This window comes from Mchenga conophoros, linkage group LG8, assembly GCF_057382185.1.
Source record: "Mchenga conophoros isolate Kocher_MC1m ecotype Shallow Benthic linkage group LG8, M_conophoros_male_GT1.1, whole genome shotgun sequence".
Taxonomy (NCBI): domain Eukaryota; kingdom Metazoa; phylum Chordata; class Actinopteri; order Cichliformes; family Cichlidae; genus Mchenga; species Mchenga conophoros.
This window is the reverse complement of record NC_140533.1, coordinates 18,884,502-18,907,805: the sequence shown is the minus strand read 5'-3', so window position 1 is coordinate 18,907,805 and position 23,304 is coordinate 18,884,502. Positions and strand designations below refer to the sequence as shown.

At 40.7% G+C, this 23,304-nt stretch overlaps 1 protein-coding gene across 3 annotated transcripts in view; it reads left to right on the top strand.

Moving 5' to 3' along the window:
- vti1a (vesicle transport through interaction with t-SNAREs 1A) overlaps positions 1-23,304 on the top strand; it is a 112,614-nt gene that overhangs the window by 49,617 nt on the left and 39,693 nt on the right. The gene's annotated exons all lie outside the window — the stretch shown is intronic.

The window sequence follows — 23,304 nt, the reverse complement described above, 5'->3', positions numbered from 1 at the left end:
TATAAAGATCCCCCACCACCACCACCACCCATTGGCATCCATACTACATTAAAGTACAAGAAGATTTTCTTTGAATTAAAAACATTATATTCCAATTTTATAATTACAGAACGATCTGAGCAATCAACCTTTTTTGCAATGTTACATGTTTAATACACAAGATTATTACATGTGTATTTTCCCTAGTCTGGCCCACTTCACATCAAAGGGGGCTGCATGTCGCCCGCCATGTAAAATGAGTTTGACATCCCTGCTCTAGATGAGGGTTTCAACCTTAATGATAGCAGACTCTGAGCTATTACTAATATGGCCAGTTCCTAGTAGTATACATCGATAGTTAAACACTTTCAACCTTTAATTATGACCACTTTACTTGCTTGCAAATGACAGCTGTTGACCTTACAAGGAAAAATGCCTGAATCTGCCATATACCGAAGTGTTAATTTGTGTTCCCTTCTTTGGGGTGGTTAAAGCTGGCTTGGTCTCATAAGTCATCAGCACAAACACTTAATTGAACCCCGCTGGTCTTGATGGGTGAAGCAGGATGTGGCGCAGCATCATAACCGGTGGCATGGGAAACCTGGCAATTAATTGGATGTGGTGGATGTGTCCGATTTAGTAGTATCAATTGAAAGTTAGCCCTTCACACTGCGGCATTGAGGTAATTGAGCCACTGGTCTCCTTGGACTCTTAGAGTTGTAGAGACCGAAATGTATCTCCAAAGGTTAAAATTGATTTGGCCGTATTGGGAAGGCCACTATTATGTATTGTCTAAAAAGTGGCAGCCATCAATCAATTATCTTCCACTCTTCACATTAAGGTTTGCTGTAATGATGATTCTGTACCAGCAGCACAAATATGTTTGCGAAACAGCCATAAAGTGTGCAGTCAAATGTAAGGCCTGTTACAATGCATCAATGTTTATGTGTCTGTGTTCACTGATATATGTGTGTGTGTGATGAAGAGGCTTCCTTTTCCCTATCAAACTAATGGTGTGACAGCCTATTCTTTAAGATGTCTGAGACTGTAATTAGTAGATTGCTTTGAGTCGGGCACGAACAGGGCACCGGGAGGGTCTGGGGGAGTAAAAGGAGCAACAACAAGCGAGAGACTAAAGAAGAAAAGGGCTTCCAATTTTATAGTCCTGATGGAGGTTATATTTTCTGTGACAACTGGACCAGAGTAATCAAAATGTGTTAATAATCCCTTCAAAGAGCCTAGCGGCACATCAGTAAAGAGCTTCACTGAACGCCAATCCCCCCACCAGACCCTGGTTCTGGCTGCCCCACCCTCACTGACCCTCCGTCTCTCTTTCTTTGCCCTTGCCCTGCTTTGTCTTCATCATCACTTGATCTAATCTGTCATGTTCATTCAGTGCTTCTTTTGGCTCTACCTTGACAAACTTGCAGCAGAGTTACAGTTCTGTATCTCCAGATAGCCCTGTCTATGTGTCATCATCTTTAGACTTGTTGATGCTACAGTTATTGCAGTGGAGTCCGGGCCAAGAAGAGGGTATCGGTCTGAGTTTTAGTCTGCTTTGGCACCCTCCTGCTTGAATCTGTCGCACTGGGATGACTCTAGGTCAGACTGTATAGGTTCCAATAAGTTATTCTCTTTTGTTTGAGGATTAACTCGAAGGTCAAAGTTCATAAAGCTGGCCAGATGGGGTCTCTAGTGCTAAACATCCATACCTTCTGCTTCTAAAAGGAGGTTGAGCGCCAGGATCAATGGACTCAATCGATGGGCATAGTGGTGGAAGTAATGCTGGCAAAAAGTTTGATTGCATGCATATTGATCAGAGTGAGGCTAAGAAGCTGTGAGGATATTGATTAAATTTTGTTTTTGCGCATATACTAGTGTAATCAGGCCTGCACAACTTTCAAGAGCCAAATATGACCACAGTGGTAATGTATGACACTTAAACCTAATGTGTTAATTATGATTTAATGAAAAGTGGTGATTAAACTTGCATCACCTGAATACAAATATGATGACTTTATATACTATATGTTTATACTAATATTCTATATGCAAGTTTTGCATTGTTGTCATTTATGGTAACTATTCTACATTACTAACATTAAAAGAAAGGATGCACTATGCTCTTCATGCTCATGATACTTCTCCCTCTCTTTTTTGTTTTGTTTTTATTTACAAAGCTTTTAAATCTCAGCAATGACTTTTAAGTTTTGAGAGACATGGTGATTTTATTGAAGCAACTTGTCTCTGCTATCACTGTAGGGAACTTTTATTGGCATCATTCGTTCTCTAAGCCCTTCAGACTCTCTCAGACCAGGAAGCAACAATTGAAGTGCTCTGCTCGGTGCCCAGAGGCTTGGCCGCCTACTCCAGCAACTAAACTACTACCAAAATCTCACTGAAGCAAACAGAAACTAGACGGTCCATTTACAGTTGTCTTATCCATCAGAAACTTAACCTGAGCATTTAACTTAAAAACCCTTGTTGGATCCCAAGGAGTTCTGTGCACCTCCTTAATATCAGTGGACCGACAGATTTGTGTCCTACAACAAAGAAAAAAAAACTTTTCTTGATAAATTTTTCTAAATTAACTTTAAAGGCTCTAAGTACTTTTATCATGATATTTAATTCTTCCCAAATATATTTACATATAAGTGCTGAAACACACACACACACACACACACACACACACACACACACACACACACACACACACACACACACACACACACACACACACACACACACACAATCTTCAACCACAATCTTTCCTTTACTTTATAAACATTTGGATATGGACAATATCATTGTGAAGTATGAATGCCTCTTCATGTTAACTTTCCTTTAAATTAAGTCTCTGCCAATTAGAGAAACTCTGCCTTATTTAGTAGTCTAGTCTGAGACTGTGTGTCAGGATCAGTTTGAGCCATTAAAAAATGCATGGGGTCCAGGTGAGGTGCCCCAGCCCCAGTGTGAATTGGGAGCGGTTTGTGTGCCGTCTCAGGAGAGGCTGTGTCCAGTGTAGGGGCAGCGGAAGGGACAGCACTTAATAATAGAGCCACAACATCAAAGGCTGTAGACTATTGCTGACTGACATGGCATACATCATGAATTATTGTGTGTCTGTGTGGTTCAGTGTGTGTCGAGTTTTTTGTGGGTGCTCTGTATTTCTGGGAAATTTTATGCTCAGGTGTCTTGATGCATGCTCAATCATCCAGAGAAAAAAATCCCAAAAAGTTGATTGTGTTTCGTCAGTCGTCCAAGTGACAGCACATTTTTCCCACTCTTACTTTCTCTTCTCCTGATGTGCCGGGTTGATGCTCAGGTGTTTTCCACTAATCCATCACACGCGTGAGTTCAATAACGTGTACAAGCGTTATCTTTTTATCAAAACACGGCATTCCTAAATGGCATATATTGCTGTAGTCTGTGCTATGTTCACAATAGGGCCCCTACTAGGTGGTGTGGCTCCCTGGGAAGGCTAGCGTAGCTGCAAGCGCTAGAGGACTCATTGACTTTATAATGATTAGTGGTCAGGCCCCCAGCCCATGCTAGTACCAGGGGTTTGGCCTAGCCGCTGCTGCTAGCCTCTGGCCACAGCCGAGCACCACTATCGACTCACCCCTAGCCCCCGCTCTCTTTGGCCTGCTGGCGATGTGTCAAAACCCATTACCACAGAGTTCCGCAAGTACAGAGAAGGATCATTTTAGGTTTATCTTTCTTGCTCTTCTCTCACTTCTCCGTAGCCATCTCCTCTCTCTCTCCCTCTCATTTGTTCTTCCTCCATCTCCTCATCCTCCTCCGCCCTGCTAAAATGAAGAGAGAAGCACAGAGAAAAAGGAGTAACCTTTGACAAGAGTTGTTCCAGTTGTGGTATGTATGGCTGCGTATTGATCTGCATTGGCTTTAGGAACTATAGAGAGGAGAGTCAGCGAGTTGCTGCTGCTTTCAAGTCCCACTCATTTTTTTCTGGGGAAATACAAGGAAGTTTTAGATGCTTGTTGACCTCCTTAGGTCTCATAAGCTATGGAGATTTGCTTGGAGAAAGGGGTGGAGTGTTGTAACGCGTGTGCATGTGAAAAATAAGCTCAAGAGTGAATGGTCCAATATGTAATCCTCTGTCATGTTAATTTCTTGTGTTTGTGTTAGTGTGTGTGTCTTTGTGTGCTTGAAAAGATACAAAGAAAGTGTGTTTTTGTACTCTGTTGTATTATATATTATGTGTAGTGTATCTTTCTGCTCTTCTTGTTGAGTTTGACCTCTTGACACACTTGTTGGTGTCTTTCAAGTTATTGACCAACACAGCCAGTTTATCCAGATAACTATTTTAGAGAGTGGAACTTCTTTATTTTTAAAAAGCCAAGCGATGGTTTGAATTAGAATAGATGCACTCGAACAGACACACCAGCTCACACGTACACACACACAGCTCAGCGAGACAGCATTCTTCCGACCCGGCACTTCTTTTTCTGATAAGCTCAATCTCCCCAGAGAAAAGTGCCTGTCAAAGACTTTGTCCAAACAACAAGAAATCAGTGCCAAAAAAACCCACAACAACTAAAAAACACATACTTCTCCATCACTGTTCATCAATCCATCCAGTTGTGAATTCATTATTAATTTATGGAACTTTGGGGTGCGTTATTTGAATAATGCGGGGTATGACGAAGGGGGGAGCTGTGTGAAAACAACAAGATGACAACCACACCAAAACCACCCGAGGGCACATGCCAACACATCGCATCAGTGTCATCCTTTCTCGCTTTGCCCCTGTGGGCTTACTACTCTGCAGGTAGCCACAAACACACATATTAACATTTGGTATATTTTATTCTAAAGCATACATAAACATATGAAATTGCTTTTTTGCACAAACCTGCAAAAATACTCAATAGTTTTCTGATAGACAAATATAAAGCATAGATTCCACGACTCCCCCCCATCTCTATCTCTCTCTCTCTCTCTCTCTCTCTCTCTCTCTCTCTCTCACACACTCATACACATACAAGAAAACAAACAAAAACACACACACACTCTCACGTTACGTACGCACCACGCCCTCAGGCTCTGGAGACGGCAGCAGTGGCATCAGCGGTCTGATAGATGGATCCTGTCTCCTTGTGATCTCCACTTGTCAGACAAGCGTCACACAAAGCCCAAACACAAATCAAAAACGCAGGTATGGGGCACATGACAGTTTGATAAGACCTTGCTGTTACCTCCCCGTCCATCAACAGCTAAGATGTTCATCCATCGACTTGGAATAAGGGTGTTAATGTGAGCCTGTCACATTGTTTGGGCTATTGATGTACCCGGTTTGCAAACTAATGGTTTGAGTAGTAGTGTTTGGTTTGTGCCGTTGGAGCTCTTATCGCAAGTTGACAGCGAGAAACCAACACGGTCGTTTCGGAGCGGCTGCTGTTCTGTGCTCTGGTCAATGTGGGGTGTTGCAAAACCTCAGTGAATCAGCACGTTAGCAGACTTATTAAACAACTAAGCACAGCCACGCTCCAGCACCAACACCTTCACTCTGATCCTGCAGTAACATCCGCCTCCGGTGTGGTTCTCACACCTTCCAGCTCTTGTTCGCTTAACACCCGAACGTCACAGGTAAACCACAAAGGCAGCCAACTTGTCCAACAACACAGCACACCACCTTACCTCTCCTCCACCTCCTCTTCCTCCTACTTGCCAGACAGGAACAACCCAAACTAGACCACTGCAAAAACGAGGCACAACCCACCTTTTGTTTACCGCTCTCAAAGGTGGATCACGGACCAGTCCTGGTAAGGGATTGTGACAGAGGTGATGTCTAAATTAATGATTCATGCTCTTTCACACGGGCTACAGTAACAGCCCTGAAATATTAATGACAGCTGCAGAATAAATTTGATTCCCTTTTCTCTCTGATTATAATCCACAGGCGCGCTCACACACACATGTTTATTTATGCCCTGGAGATGAGGTATGGGGTCACTATTAGGAGTTCGTCTGCACACGTAGACACACACGCGCTCTACTTCCCTCTCCCTTTTGCCACTTGCTCTTGTGTACCACCTCATTGTTTTGGAATATGTACATATTTTTCACATGTGGTGAGCGATTGGGCTATATATTATACATTATATGCTTGTGCCGTCTAGGTATGATATACTGTATGAATTCTGCACATCTGCCAAGCAGAGTTTTTGTTTGTTATTGTAATTAGGCAAGGGGCCTTTTTCATACATTTTTTTTTTTTTTTTTTTTTTTGGAGAGCATGACCTGAGTGGAGCAAAGAGGATGCAGGATGTATTACAGCGCTGCTGCCTCTTGGTGGAATTTCTGTTTTGGGGTGATCTGACTTGCAAAGCAAGACATGCCTCTGTTCAGGTCATGCCACTTTCGGATTTAGTAACTCCACTATTGGGGGCTTTTCTGGAACATTGTCAGTTTCACGGTGCTAAAACAACTTTCGGCAAATGCTTTTAGCAATTTCGGCTTTCTTGCCAAGTCATAGACAAGACTGGGTACTCACTATGTGACATAACTATAGAATAAAGTATGCTGCAAGTTTTCTTAGTATAGCTAAAAGTCAGCAGTCAAAATGACCCGTTATTTGGCTGTAGACTCTTGACAGCTCTGCGGCAGTGTGGCAGTTGTCTGTCATAAAATTTCCCAGATATCACTGCTGTAAGCCTAACTCACAGCAACATAAACTGGGCTTGGTGCACAGATAACTATCAGCTGTTTATGTCTCAACATGTCACCCGAGATCCCTGTCTTTTTCTGTCACCACTGTCCTTCCTTGTGTTTGCCCCTTACTTTTTCTTCTATAATGAGGAATGGAGAACAAACCAACAGGTTCTCTCTCAAAAGTTCCTCCCTACTGCTTACAAGAACAGAATGGATTTATTACAGTTCTTGCAAATCAGGCATTAGTTAAGTCACAGTGCCTCAGAAGGGGTTAGGTCGAGCAGAAGTACAGTGGTTTTACTGTTTTTTCGAGCATCACGCTCGTCTTAGCACTGATTTTGCAGAAGCATTTATGCTAAAATTACTTGCAAATTCACTTTTATTCCCAGTGTTTGTGTCCTCCAGCCTTTGTTTGTGCAATTAAACAAGCGATGTGCCTAATTACACATCATTCAGTTGTCATCTCCTCTCCGGGGACAGGCTCATGAGCAGAATTGTCAGCTCAGGTTTGCTCATTTAAATTCATCACGGTGAGCCAGTGCCGTCTTCTTGCTACTTGCCCGTGGATCAAAGATGAATTAACTGCTATTTTGAATTATCAAAAATAAAAAAAAGAGAAGTGTAAGTCAAGATTTGATTTGATGTACATGGTAGCAGTCTCTCTGGGTTAATTTTTCATTTCTCTCTTTTGCAAGAGCCACCAAAGGTATCCGCTCTGATTTCAATTGGTTTCTATCCCACAGCAGGTGCTTCGTTTTATTGCGCCATATGGACATTTATTTATAACTTACAAGACTGTCAGGTAATTTCAGGCTAATCTATTTCAATAAAGTTTTATGGCAGTGATGTGTGTATTATATTATGTTACGGCCTGTGGACTTATGCTCAGTCATGTGTCGACGCTATTAAGGGTACGTATTACTACGATGTCGCATGTCATATAATCGGTTTTCCCTGTCTGTTTTGGTGGCGTTTAGCCTTGACTCGCTCAGCCATAGTGCGACATGACAGCGGCCACAGCGTCATGCTCTGTTTGAGGTAGAAAATATCAGTCAAGAGATGCTTTCTTTATTTTTTTTCTGTGCAGGCAAGCGTGCGCACAGTTTTTCATGTCTGATGGAGTGTATGCAAGTATTCCGTACATGAATATTTGCACGTTGATGTGTATATTTGTATATATGTGTGTGTGTGTGTGTGTGTGTGTGCACAATTCTAATGATGCCTTCCTCTGCTACTCTATTGGGCTGTCAGCACGGTGCTGGGGACTGTCACACACAGCACCCCCTCCTCTCCAAATCTTGCTGAGATAGGTCATTTTTCAGTGTCAGGACAGACGATTCGCATTGGCACCAGATAGATCCGGGACACATTGGACTCATTATTCTCTGTTTGCATATGTCTGTGTTGTACAGAAATGCAAGGTGACACGTACAGGAGACTTGAGCTGAAAACTCATAGAACTTTTTGCTGCTTTGTTTCCATTAGCTAAATGCAAGTGCTTTGCTGGGCATCTCAGACGTAGGACAAATATCCAGCTCATCACACAAATCAGAAATCTTATTAGTGGGATAACCGCATGTTAATTTCAGTATCATATCTGTATTTACTTATTTAGGCATTTAGTTCTTTCCCTGTATTCCTTTTTGAGCCTATTTCTGACCAGCATTCACATTGCTTTGTCCCACTTTCCCTAACGGTCCCCTTGCCCTCTTAGATTACCAGCCTTGCATTTTCCCATTTGACAGGGTAGGTGACTATGCGGGTAGATATTTGGCAATGTGGGGTAGATGGGGGTCAAGGCCTGTGCCCCAGCAGTGTGGTATTTTAATCTGGGCTATTTGTAATGACAGGCCTCCTACGAGGGAAGAGGAGTGGCAGGTTGAGAGGCTCTGACAGGTTCTAATCGCTGTCAGGAAAAGTAGCTGAAGAATGTGCCAGATATCCCCCCCCCCAGTCTCTCTTCTTGTCCTCTCATATAGCTGCTGTTTTGTTGTCTCTCTGACTCCTTGGCTTTCTCTCTGTTTCTTTTGACCTGTGTCTTTTAAAGGTGAGTGAAAGATAGTTGTCTCCAACTATTTTGTTTTCGCTTCTCCTCTTTCTTTATTTTGGCTGCCATCCAGATGCCACTACCTGACAGAGTAATCCCTTCCTCCTCCTTCCTCCTCCCCATTCCTTGTCCACAGACCTCACCTTCTCTTTTCCACTGCTGTAATTCCGTGGGCTTAAATAACCAGACCAACCTTGTATAGCGCGAGTCTCATGGTCACTGGCAAGCTTGTCAGTTTATTGTCTTTGCCAGATAAAACAGGCCCATATGTCCTGCACGTATTTTTTTTTATCTTAACTTTTATCTCAACTGCCTATTTGTTTATGCAAATAACTTATGTACGCTACACACTGTTCCAAAGTTGTCATGTAGTCTTGTAAAGCCCCCAAAATACCAGTAAGAATTTTAACAAATGCTTTTTTTCCCCTTTTTTGGTTTTAGTAATAAAAAAGGGACATATCGCATCTTGGAAAGGCATATATTGACACAATAAATTTAACTTTTTCCTCATTTCCCATTCAGCAAAAAAAAAAGTCAAAATAAAAAAATATAAAAGTGGTTCAGAGAAAAACAAGATGGCCAATAGAAGTTTTCAGGTTCAACACATACTTGCAGCTCTGCCTCTTTTCTCCTTTGGCACAGGACAAGGGCGGCCAAGCTTTGCCCAGGTGCCGTCTGTGCCATTGGCGCTAAAGCGAGGAGAAGCTGGCACACTTTGGGCATGGCTGCAGCCCCTTCTTCCTCAAAGGCTTGCCTCGTCTCCCTTCTTTCCCCTCATGGTCCCTGCTGCTCCGTAGCCCAGGGAGCTCATTAGGCCAGACTTCCTCTTCATTTAATCCATTTTTCATAGCCTAAAAAACAGTCCCTGATCTTAAAAATCCTGGCTAATTTAAGCCTGGATGTTGGGGAAAAGAGTGAAAATATCATGAAAAAAGCAACCGTGTGCATGCTTTTCATATATCTGATATCAAAATTAAATGTTTTTATAGTATTAGTGTGGCCAGAACAGGAAGATGCAGAAGCAGCACTAATATGAGCTGTTCTTGAGCAGAGTTTCAGACCTCAGTAGACGGTATCCTATTCCATCCACTTCCTTGACTTTTGTTTGTCGGTCTTGGGGGAGACCGATGTGTTAACTTGGCTTAATGAAAACATTGGTAATAACATGCTCCCTCTCCGTGTTCCTTTAATTATGTATCTCCAACTGGATACCAGAAGGCCCCTGTAGGATTCCAGCTCCACTTGTTGTAGAAGTGGAGTTTCATTTGTAACTAAGCTCCTGGTGGGGAAGATCTGTGTAGAGAAACTAACTCGTTCTCTCATGCTTGTTCTCTCCCCGAATCTCTGTCTCCCTCCAACCTTATGTAATTCCTATCTGTCTGACTTAGTTATTGATCAAGAGAAACTTAAATATATATTGCTTCTTTTGGAAAAACACACGATCAAGTATTGGTATTTCCATTGTAAGTGTACTGTTTTTACAGATTCTGTTGTACATGTGATCATTGAGATTCCTCACGCTTGTACAACTTTCACATTATATCCACATAAACACTGCCAAAGTTAACATCCTCAAAAGTTGTCCAAGGCTTTGTCCTTTATCTCGCTACGAGGACAAAGGTTTTTTTTTCTTCCCTCTTCCCAGGCAACCATCACAGCATTAATATACCTCCCAGGTATAAAGTGTTGATGAGTGCCTGTCTCCTCAGGCTGACACTTATTTCACCAAAGGTCTCAGAGCAGGGGGAGAGGAACACTGACAGTAGGGATGAAAAAAAAGAGAGCTGCTTGCATACCCAGCCAACGGATGTGGTGGAATTGTTAAGCAGTCTCGGCTGCCCTCTCGTTAGCCTCCGAGATGCCTGGTGACAGAGGTGAGGCAGCAAAAGTTGCGGTAGGTTGAGAGTGGGAGGGTCAGTGCCCCTAAGGGTACCATGCCATGGCCGTGCCAGGCCAGGACCCTGTGCCACTGTCTCCAGTGCCTCCGCTGTCAGCATGCCCTATGCCCCAGGCCACTTCGGAGAGGGCACGTGGGGGGCTGTCACGCGTCGGCCTCAATTACAATCACAGGATGAAGCATAGGAATAAGGCCCATTGTCACGGCTCATACAGCAGGTGTAATGGCTGTAATGTATCATAAAGTATCGCCAACGTAAGGATGCTTGCAAGAGATTTAGTGGCCATAGATTTTCTTTCTTAACCAAATCTGCATAACCCTAAAGAAATCTACCAATATTTCAATTCACGTTCAGTTTTTTGCTTAAACTGTTACTAATCTTTTTAGCAAGACCTACATTAAAAACATACTTAGCCTTTGACAGCACTGACAGCACTCTAACATAAAATCTTACACATTTAAAAAACAAACAAACCCACAAGCATCTTGGGATAGTTTTCTTCTTCTTACACATTCAGTGATCTTGAATTTTACTTCCATTTTCAGTGCATTTTTTCTTGGTTTTGTTAAAGTTGTCAGAGAAAGTTATCAAATCGCTTGGGTTTGCCTTTATGAATCTATTGTGTTTCACATAAAACCTTGAGATATAACCTTCAAGGTGTTGAGCATAGTGTGGTATTTTTCCTGTGTGTACCTAAAACTATTCAAACTAAAAAAGAAAAATAGTGGGCTCATGTGGTATAGCTGTAGGTGCACTTTCAAAAAGAAACGATTAGTTACTCTGATTTTATACATTTAACTTATCAAGTGAAGCGTGTCCTTTGCCGTTTTCATGTGACAAAGCAAAAGTTACATTTATAATCAGTGTTTGTCACCAAAATGCATTGTGTGTATATTTCATGGCTGATAGAAATGTTAAGTGTATTTTTGTTCCTGAGAATCATTATTTATATATTTAAAAACTGTATTGAAAAAAATATACCCATGCACACAACAAAGAACACATGTTAGGGTAAAAACAGTTCACATAAAAATAAAACAATCTGACCATTTTACCCCTCCCCCCCATTTCATATTTTAATATTTATATTGTTTACGTCCATCTTTGCAAACTTGAGGATTGATGTATGTTAGTCAGATGCTGTTTATGTTTACGCTTAGGTAAATATAAATATCACAGCAGCATCTATTAGCCGCTAATGAGGTCTGCTAATTCAATTCAGTTTTATTTATATATTGCCAAATCACAACAACTGTAGCCTCATAGCGCTTTGTATTGTAAGGCGAAGACGTTGCAATACAAATACAGAGAAAACACCAACAATCACACAACTCCACCTGAGCAAGCACTTGGCGACAGTGGGAAGGAAAAAAACTCCCTTTTAACAGGAAGAAACCACTTTTAACAGGAGGGGCGAGGGGGAGGGGGAGGAAGACGGGAATAAAGACAATGTAAACTTCTAAAATGCACTGTAAAGCTGTGTTTGTGACGCTAGTTAGTTGAAATACTTCCAGCTCTTCTGGTCTGATAAATATACTCATGAGTAAAATCGCAGGTATTACAAGTGTCTGCTGCATCACCAGTGCCATTTTTTGCTTGTGCTGAATTGCTCTGTCTCAGTAAATGCAATGAAAGTATTTGGGTTCTTGGTTATTTTCTCCTTTTTCTACCACATGCTGATCTCCACACAGGATCACCACACTTGTATAAGAATTCAGCATATTCGTATTAGATTCTTACTATAGAGTGCAGTGGTCATACCAAGCTGCGGCTGTTCCTGTCAATCATGGAGGGTTGCATGCCATCATCGTTCCCCTGAAGAGAAACGACACTTGGCTAAAAGAACCACAGTGTGTAAAAGTAATTTTTGTCCCACCTCCTGGTGACCAACCTGTCTAAACAACATTATGGCAAGATTAGCTTTGTCAGATGGCATACATTATTCATAAGGGGAAAATGAAAGGTATCTAAGGTTGTATTATTACAGACTTGATGACTTTTCAGTGGGTCTTTCTTTTTTCTCCTCAGTAAATCTCACCCTTATACTGTAAAACCCACAGGGAGCTGCCACAATTGTAGAAATTCTCCTCAATCTCTTTGTCTACCCTATTCATCAGCAACCTTTTAAAAGAAGAAAGCAAATTATTTTGCTCAGCAGATACGATTACAATGTGTATTACTCTGTTATAGATTAAAAGCGAAGGACTTTCTTTAAAAGAAAGAGTCTGAGACAAAAGAGAGTGACAGGCTGGGGAGGATTTAAAAAAAAAGAGCTGCAGAGTTTGACAATTGAGTTATAATATCATGTCCTTTATGAATAATTAATTTGATGGCACTAAGGCCCCTCAGAAGGTAGATTAAATTCGTTCTGCCATGTCTTAAAACTTAGATATGCTTCATTAGTGTGGAAAATGGTGGCAGGCATGTTGGGTTTTCACTTAGGCTGTTTTAGTTAATGATGTGGAGCAGGAGACACTTGTCACCCTAGCGCTGATGCACATAGTCATCGATTACATTTGTTTTGGTTACGTTACAGTGGTTTGGTTTAGGAGCATGTTTTTCCATCAATTTCTGCTTGTTGTGTTTGTACTGACACAATTTTCCTGATTTTGCAAACAACGGTGAATTTAAAATGAAAGCAGTTGATATGTGATTCAACTGTGTATTCTCATCTCCAATTCAAATGAGGTGTTTAACAGAAATTGTATTGGCTATAAAATGCTGCTACAGTTTAATTACAGCATTTCTCAGTTTAATTCAAATTTTTGGTCTCTGTGCTATTTTTAATTAAATATAGAGTTTAAAAGGTTTGAAAACTACTAAGTTCTGCTTTCATATGCTTTGTTTTTCACTTATCAAAAAACAATGTTGAAACGTTACCAGACATCCTTGCAACAATACAATTTGATTAGATTTAGGAAACAACAATACTTTGCTCCTAAAGTTGATTTAAAAGTGAAATGCCTCTTCAAATGTGTCAGATGACCAACAGATTTTAACCAAGACCGCTTACAGCTACACCACTGTGGTCCCCTCACTATAGAGAATATAAAAAAAGATGGCTGCCACGTTTTTGTTTTGTTTTTTTTAAATTGCCACCAGGGGGCGATCTGTGTGGTTGCAAAAAAGACTTCAGTGTTGTCGATGAGAAAACGACTTTCTGTCTTCTTGACCTTTGGAAACACTTTCCTGAAGACCCCATAAGCTCAGTTGCACATCCCGCTCATATTGAATACAAAAAAAATGAATTCCATTTTATAACTTTTTTTGTGCTGTTGTTTTATAAATTAGGAGGAGTCTGGGCTACACTCAATTACACTTGATTGTCAGTTACAAGTTGTTAACCAGTGAGTCTGCAGTTTCATACTCGGATCTACCCTTTCACGTCACATACAGTTTCAAAACACGATAACACTTTAAAAAAGGACTTCGGAAACGAGTGGGTGACGTCACGGTAGCGACATCCATCTTTCATACTGTCTATGGCCCTAACATCTGGGGACCAGTAAGTATTAATTGTCCAGAGGCCTGTACAAATAGACTCAAGGGCTCAACCCCCATGGGAAATATAATTCACATGTAGATGTGTTTAAATGGCTCTTTTATGTTGAGCACTTGTTGGCTGGTAGTGCTCGTCTGTTTCGCTACTGTAAGCATTTTTTACAGCCAAGCCACTGAACTTTTACTTTTGAACTATTTGTAACATAATTTTATAACACTTTATGCCATTTCTTAGCGAAACATGAATTCATGGTTGACACTGGTTAAAAATCAAGTCTTTCCTGAAAAATCAACCTTTCCACTATATTTATACATAAACTACTTACCAACCAGATTGAACCTGTTAAGCAATGTCCATGAATGTCTTGTGCTTCGTTCGAAACAGGTTTGTATTACCTCACGAGATCCTTGCAATTACTAAAAGCATATCTACTGTGCGACACTCACATTTAAAGTAAACACTGGAGAATTTTCACGAGCTTTCATTGGGAGAGGATTTGATTCTTCAACACTAGTGGAAAAGTCTAAAGGTAGCAAAGTAAGTTTGAATGAACAATGTACCCTGTGCTCAAGAACCTTGACAAGCCATCACATGCCATGTATTCACAGCGGCAGCTGACAATAATCTGTCTTCAACTCTGTGGCCTCGGTCATTGTTAAATGAGGCGCATGATGTGTGTCTCTTTTGTAAGTCCCCTCTGTGCCTCATTCCCCTATAATAGCAGTATTATTTTCCTTTTACCAGAGCAAGGAAGTGTGATGGTATTACCCCAAAGTAAAACACAAACTTCTGTTGTGCTGTCGGTCAGAGCAGCCACTATGACGTCCTGCTCTGATAACAGGCTCCAGTGTTGCTGCCTCAAATGAGATTTTCAGAGCATGTTCGATTTGCTAAAGACAAGTCTATGTATCATGCGCACATAAAAGAGCAACTATTCCCGTGGCATTATGTAATTTAAGCAGATTACTTCTATCAGATTGGACAGAAAATTTTACAGCTAAATAAATTCGGTCTTCTGATACACATCCTACTGAAGAAGAGTATTTCATTTGAATGCTTTTGGCACCAAGAAAGTCAAACCTTCTTCAGGCAAATATTTGAAAAAGAGTTGTAGGACTTTTTTTCTAGAAGGTGTTTTTAGAAGCAGCCGGCACGGTTAAACGATATCTCTCCAATAGTTGTTTGCCAAGTGCTTTAGCATTGCGTTTACTATTTCATTAAAAGTGCCCCTTTCAGTGTAACTGATATGAGGATAAAATCTTATATATGCAAATGTTAGAATTATAATGTAATGTTTGTAATGTTATGATGTAAGATCAAAATGTCAGTTCAATTTCTATTATCTTGAAAATCACCAGCTTTTAGCGTGTATAAAATTCTTTAGTGTAACCTCCACAGCTCAGGCATCAGTTTTGGTTTGTTTTTTTCTGCTCTTGCGGACGTCCTTCATCCGCTCATGAGTACTAATGAATTCAACATTTGTACAAAATAATCTTGGTGCTTCTAACTGTCAGATCCCATCAGTGCATCCACTTCTAATGGGCTGTGCTTTCCATTCAGGCTAATGTTTGATGCCTCCGACAGTCCCATCTCTCTACAGATTGTTTACTTTCAGCTGTGTTTGTTTTACTTAGCATTAATGTAATGAGTATTCATTACGTAAAGTGATCAAGTCGAGATGGGAGGGTGTGGTCTATTGGCTTTGTTATATTCACAAAGAGAAAGCGATCACGAGTCAGGTAGCAGTCTGTCAGAGACTAATCTGTTCAGCAACGAGCAGCATTATCGAGATCATCCAAAGCGATGGCAAATCTTTTCTAAAGGTACTGCAGCTTTTTCACGGCTAAATCACTTGACAGGGAACAGCTGGGCAGTCGAGCCGCAGAAGGCATCCAATCGTCATCAGTTTGAACAGGAGTTGTGATCAAAACAGTCTAGAGGCTCCTTTTGTCTGTACTTCACTCGGTGTTTACATCGGTTGCACGATGATGCCAATCCAGTAAAGCATCTTTAACAAGTTATTTCGTTCATTCAGGAACAAAAACCTATAATCAGTAGGTGTTGAAAAGTGTTAAATACTCATAGCATGCTGTAGAAAAATAGATGGAGGCTCCCAACAGACCTTGTCAAAACATGCAAATGAGCCTGACGCCACGTCCGTCTTTGACAAGCATAATTAAGTTGCTCCAATTCAGGACATGTTAATAAAGAAGACTGTAGGCCTCCCCCAGGTCTTCACTAATCATAAAGCCTTAAAGCTTTTGTTTGCACACGCATGTGTGTGTATGAGTTTGTGTGTTGTATTTTCCCTCACCCCCCCCCCCCCCCCCCCCCCAATCTCCCATTTTATTGGATAATGAACTGTTGTAGAGTGTTAGATCTCCTTTCGCAGTCTTTCACTGAGTTTGAGGAGATAGGCAGGCACGAGCTGCTCGAGGTGCGGTGTTGTACAGATAATTAAAAGGCAAGAAATTTGTGTTGCGCTCTTTGATCTGCCTGTCAACTTTCTGATTAGAGACGTTAAAGCCTTTAATCAACAGTAATGCGATGATTAACGCTCCTAAACTGTTGAAAACGAACCAGAGGAACGTCAAGTTTTCCCTTTATTCTTCCCCTGCCTCCATATATCTTTCCCCGAGTCCATTTCCGAGAAACTGGCAAACTTTTCACTCCAGTAGAGGTTGTTAAATAAGATGTTGTATTTGATTAGGACCAACTGACAAGTCGAGTTCCCCCTTCATGCGGTTTTGGCATAACTGTAGAGCTCAGATGAACTCTGTGTATTTGTCTTCCAAATCCAACAGAATGCGCTTCTATTGATTTTGTCCTGCACTACCGTCTTTATTTACTTTAGCCCCGACTAGATATGGTCATAATGGTATTATAGTGCTTATATGCTGCTGTGCCTTCATGTATAGAGCTACTTCGCTCATTATAAAATCTAATTATTTAAATAGTAGCACTTAAACTCTGTATTTATTATTTAGCTCGGCTGTTGCTGAATAAAGTTTAATATAGTAGTGTTTGTTTGTTTTTCCATGTACTATTTTTTTTAAAATCATAGTTGCAGTGCGGCCACCACAATTGTGTGACACAAATGTCAGTGCTATGAATAATGCATACACAAATTAGCTTGTTCGGGTATGAGTTTTTAATTCTATACTTCATACATTTTTTACAATTTCGACCAAGTTTAATCAACACATAAAAAAACCCTTTCTCAGTGATGGAAACAGAATTAATAAGTCAGCTGTGTTTGAGCTTCACAATTGACCAAACAGGATATGAGTTGTGGTGGAATAGGTGTACAGGCTGACCAGCCGTCTGTAGAAATTCCCAGTTTTTTAATTGAAGACCTCAGAAAGCGCTGCTCCTGCCTACACATTGTTGCATGTGGGGCAATCACAGCAAGCACCCAAGTCCATTAGTTTTCATTTGGATGGTTCAGTGAGACTGGTTGATTAAGTCCAGGCAAATTGCATGTTTCAGCCCTCAATCTCCACTCACTCCTCCCGCTTCTCAGCCCTTTGCCACCAGCAGGGTTGTCGTTCAGGTTAATTTAATCTGGTTTGTTATACATTTAAAACACAATAGCTTTGTGGCTGTCTAGATGCCTTGGCGCAGCAGTTTGCTGTTGTTTATTATTGTAGAACTTTGCATATGAATGCTCTAACTGTATTGTTAATTACACTTACAGTAAATATTCAGATTCTATTGTTACTAACCCATGGTAAGAAACGTAATACGTGACTGGTCAAAGTTTGTGCAGCTGCGTCCACAGGGACGTGTAGGTATGGGTAATTTCATAAATGTAAAACAAGCTGTTCTTTTCCAAGACTCATCAATTTTCATTGAATGAGGGTGAAGGGGACTTTTGCTGTTTTTCCTTTTTTGTTTTTTTTTAAATGTAAATCTGGCGATCTGAGAATTTGACTTTGAGGCTGAGGTGAAGGGAAAAGAGGAGGGGGAAGCTCAAATGGAAAGAAAATGTAGCTTTCAGTCCTCTCCACCCCAGTTCAGCCTTAAACAAATGGTTCTATTACCAGCTGCTCTCCTACAGGCCCGGTCATTTATACCCATTAAACTTGCGTCTTATCACCCATAAGACGGTCTTGCGTCTCTCCATCCACCAATTGTCTATAATCAGCCATTTAAAACAGCAGCGGAAATTTCTTTTGTGCCTTGCTTCGGTCTGACGGACAGGCAAACGAGCTGGGAGGAGGGGGGGACGGGGGAGTAGAGAGGAATATTTTCTGTAGAATGATGAATAAGCCAAGTTGAGTGGCTGACTAACAGAGATCTGTCTTAATCAGAAGTGATTTGTCAGAACAGGAGCTCTGCGGGGTCAGGGCGCAGGCGATGAATAAAACAGAGCCTGGCGGAGTGAAGAAAGGCCCCAGAAATCCACCCTGACTGCCCACCACCACTCAAACACATGCAAGGGGAAGGGCCGATGCATGGGCAAGTCAAGATAGACTGGGATGGTCCAGCTTCACCCTACACAGAATATTCCTTGTTTTAGACTTTTAAGTATCTAATGCTCTATAAGTTCACTATCCCAAAGCTGTTAAAAGATATTGACGTTAAAACCCAAAAAATGTCACTTAGATGACCTCCTTCTTCTAATGAACCACCACAGCTGTCTTTGACTCTTGTTAAATCATAAATTGCTCTCATTGCGATAAAGAAAGTTCCTCATTAACATTCGGTAGAGTTTATTATTATTATAAGTAATCTGTCATAACATCACTGAGCCCCCAGATGCTACATGCCCCTCCTGTGACCTAGCAGTTGGCACCTCTTTATTTTGAGCTATCGCTCAGTGCGAAGGCGCTAGCCTCATGGCCTGTGGGCTCAGCATTACAAATACATCCCATTGTGGGTACAACTTTGATGGGGGTGATGAAAGTGTGTCACCCGGCAGCTGTAGACTTGAAAAGTCCTTAAAAAAAGCTCCTCTGAAAGTGTACAAAGACAGGTAACTTTATTCACCTGGGAGTCACAGGCATACACGTTGACTGCCGCACTGTGTGTGTGAAAGTGTGTTTGTGTGACTGATGGAGTTTGAGAGAGAGAAAATGCATGGTCTTACATTTTTTAGGCCCCTCCTTACTTCCCCCTCAGCCCTCCCATAGGTTTCCATGGGTTTGTTGGAGTGTATGGATTGTGTCTGGATATAAGTGTGTGTGGTAACCTTCAAAAAGTGGTCTCAACTGCTTAATGAAAAGGAGCTGTGCTGAGCCTCAGAGCACACCACTGTCAGGTCTTGTCCCCTTTTGGCTCAGGGGAGAAGGAGAGCAAGCAAAAAAAAAAAAAAAAAAAAAAAAAAAATGCACCACAGAAAAAGAGACAGGGGCCCTCACACAGTGTATACGCTATGAAGCACATTGTGTGAAATAGATGATGGCTCCAATTAAATGTGTCCATGGACTGGAGTAAAAAGTTGAAGGCTATAGAGGTTTGGACTTTATCCAAATTGTTAGTTGTTTGAGCCGTGTTGTCCTAAGCAATGTGTGCAGATAAGGGCAGGTTATGATTTTTATTTACATAGACATGTTTTTTTTCTTCATAACACGAGATGGTGAGATGGTAAAGCAGACCTTTTCTGTTGTCATCAAGTAACTGACAATTCTTCTTTATTTCGGTTTGTTGTGAAATGCCAAAAATGTTTGACCTAATTCCCTAAAGCCTAAGATGTCATCAAAATGCTTAATTGGTTATCGGTCCAACTTTCCAACATTCAGAGATATAAAGTTTAATATTGCATATGACTTTAGGCAAGGTGCTCACACTCTACAAAAATTCAGTGTCTCAGCCAGTCTGAACACACAAATTTAAACTGAATATTATTACTATTACTACTAATATTAAAATGATAAACGCTACAAGACAAAAATGCTCATAGTTACAGCTAAATATATAAAACAAGGTATTAAATACTAACAGAATTTTTTTTAAATATATTTATAAACATATTCTAAAAAGGATTCTCTTATGATGTCAGTAATTAAAACTGTCTTCCATCCTTACTGGATGCCATCACTTACAGTTGGTACTATCCCACTGATGCTGGAGACTATGGGCATTTACTTCTTTGCTTATAATCTATGAGTCTTTCTTTACTTATCAAATTAAATATTCCACACTGCCATTATTTCACCCCAAACCTCCTCCTTCCTCAGTGTTGACTTCCCTGGCTTCCTCCTTGGACACTTATTATTTCATTTTCTTCATTTGATCTTTGTCATTTGTTTTGTTGCAGACAAACCTGCACGTTTCATAAAGCTGACAGTAATTGTGCCTGTGAACTTGCGAATGGTTGCCTAATATATACATATATGCTATAAATAAATGTGCCTATCCAGTACTCAGTCCCTTCTTATATGAATATATTAATCGTTATCTATAATAATTTAACCACACCATTCTAAAAGCATTGCTTTTTATAATAGATAATTGTATAGAATGACGTGTTTCCAATTGCAGTCCTTTCAGAGTTGTTTTTCATGGTGTTGTAATGGTTTTGTTTCTTGGTGGTAAAGTGTAGTGGAAACAATATATGCGGGTTGGTTGAGGTTTTTTTAATACATTTGGAGCTGACAAAATATCCTACTCCAGCTATGTTCGGCTTGTTCAAGCTTTATAGATTACATTACATTGCACCTCATACTCTAGTAAAGCTAATTACCCAGTAAAATAGCCTTCCACCCCCCCCACCCCTCCCACTGCCATGTAATTCTTAACAAAAGGTTGTGATAAAATACAGCAGGGCTCTGCTATGTCAATAGTCTTTCCGTGTATTTAAGGGAGAGAAAAAAATCGTAACACAGACATTATTTTCCCCTCAATCTAATTTGTGCCTTCAACTTTTCTATACTAATTATTTTCTACAGTTACATTACAGGAGCAAGTTAAATTAAGGCTCTCTGGTGCTGATGTAAATGCAATGTAATGGAATAATGGGCTTGTTAAATGGACCTTTGGGGGACGGAGATCTTTAACAAGAGAGTCAGAGCAAGGCCTCTGGGCCAGGGTTATTTAAATTGTTAATAGCTGTTTAAACAGGAGGGGAATATTTTATACACTAACGAGCATTAAGTCAGGAGCATTAACAGTGAATTATTTTGCCTCTCGGTTTTGTTTTTATCAACTGTACTTTTTTCAGTTTTGTTTTTTTTACATAGCCTCCATATTTGTCGTGGTCATAAATTGTGTGTTTATTTAGATTTTATGCAGTTAAACATCCTATGCAAACTTGAATATGTAATATGTCAGCATTGCAAAGGGCAGAAAAAACTACCAAGCAATTTAAGGTAATTTCATCATGAGTTTATAGCTTGGATAATAGGGACTAGTTTGCTGTATTTCTTTCCACGAGTGGCGATAGCTTTGGGTGAAAGTATATGATTAAGATGCAGTACAGGTCACAAAATGGGAGTCTTATTTTTTTTTTCCTAAAGTTGTTTTTTTCCCAGTAACTAATGAAGATTTACACAGAACTAGTCAGCAGGAATGAAATTAGATGAATGCAAGTGTAGATGCATGCCAGAGAATGAGTAAGGAAAGGGTGGATGCTTGAGATCCAATCAACACAATACGTCCTTTGGGGAGATGATGTGTATACCTCTGAAGTCAGTGTAGGGGAAGAAAGTCATAAAGGAATGATGGGAAATTTTTTTTGGAGGACTGGAGAGAGACCTGACAGTGAACAAAATGTTAATCATAACAAGCCAACTCAAAATACTATTCTGGTGACTGCAAATGATTTGACGCAGCTGTGCTCATGGCTATCCATCAAAGATGCCATGATTGAGCTTATGCAGTGTCTTCAATGTCATTTTCTTGTAATAACATATTGATTTCTTTTAATAGAGGAGCATCTTGGGTAATGACAGAAAAATAGAAAGGCAAGGTTGTGCGTTCTTGCTCCCTCACAGTAAGGTTACAAAAATGGACACAACTTAAACAAGACTTGTATTGTGATTTCCTTTTTTTTTTTTTTCGAGCAGCTGTTAGATTTGTCAAGGACGGTCATTCACTTGTGGGTAGTGTATACAGTCAGCATGGAAAATGCATCCACAACAGACTCGGTTGTAGGTCCAAACCATAATCGCAAAACACGCCTTCGTGCACAGTGCAGGGTCTGTAACGATTGCTTAAGTACCTGGAGCACAATGTCTTAGGAGGTCTTTTCTTCCTCTACCTCATCCATCTTTTTACACACTGCAAACCTCTCCAATAATGCACTTGCCATCAAAAAAGAAACCCTCTGCTGCTGCAGTGCTTGTCACACTCATTTATTTAAAAAAAAAAAAAAGAGCCACAGCCCTGACAGAGATGGATAGATGTGCTTATTTGTCTCTTTAACAGAAGATTTCCGCTTCAACTCCTTCCCTGTTTATCCCTTGTTCTTCTCCGTTCGGGACGGGGGAGGGCTTGTATTTTTATGGTTATTAATACCTGCGCTCAGTCTTTTAATCTGCCCTATTTGTCACATGTGACTGTCTGACTGCACTGTTTAATCTGGGTATCCTTCAATCTGTCTCGTCCCAGATTAGAAATTAATGAAGGCAGGAAGAGACACATTTGAGTCAGTTACAGTGCGAAGGGGGTAAAAGGGATGGGATGAATGGGAGACGAATGTCGTTCATTTGACAATGCTTTCTCTTTTTTTCCCTGCGTCTCCCTGATCCCCGTTCTATGCCGCTCTCTCTCTCTTTCTCTCCCCTCTTGTTTAGCTGCCAGATGTAGCCCATTTTTGCACTGCTCCCCCCAAACAGGCGCTCAGCACGTGGGCCCTTTGGTGTGCGGCACCTGTGTAGTGTAATACAGTCAGCAACTGTGTTGTTTATTCCGGATTTGTTTGGTGCGCTTGAAAGCCTGTCTTTGATCCATGCAAAGATTCTTCACTCTTTTTTTTCTCCCCTTTTTCTCCTGATTCATCCTCTGCCTCTCTTATTTTTAAACACTAATGCTCTAGCAGTATGGTTACATTGATGGCACCGGTGGGTTTTTCTGGTGGTGGTGGGGGGCATCTTATTTGGTTTATCTTTTTTTTCTTTCCCCCCGCCTTTCTTTTCTCATTCCCAAGGGACAGGAAAATGACAGTGACCACTGACAAGCTTGTCAGGTGCCTTGTCGGGGATGTTTTATAACTGTGCGTTAATGTGTTTACAACTACAACTGACGAGAGCCGTTTAAAA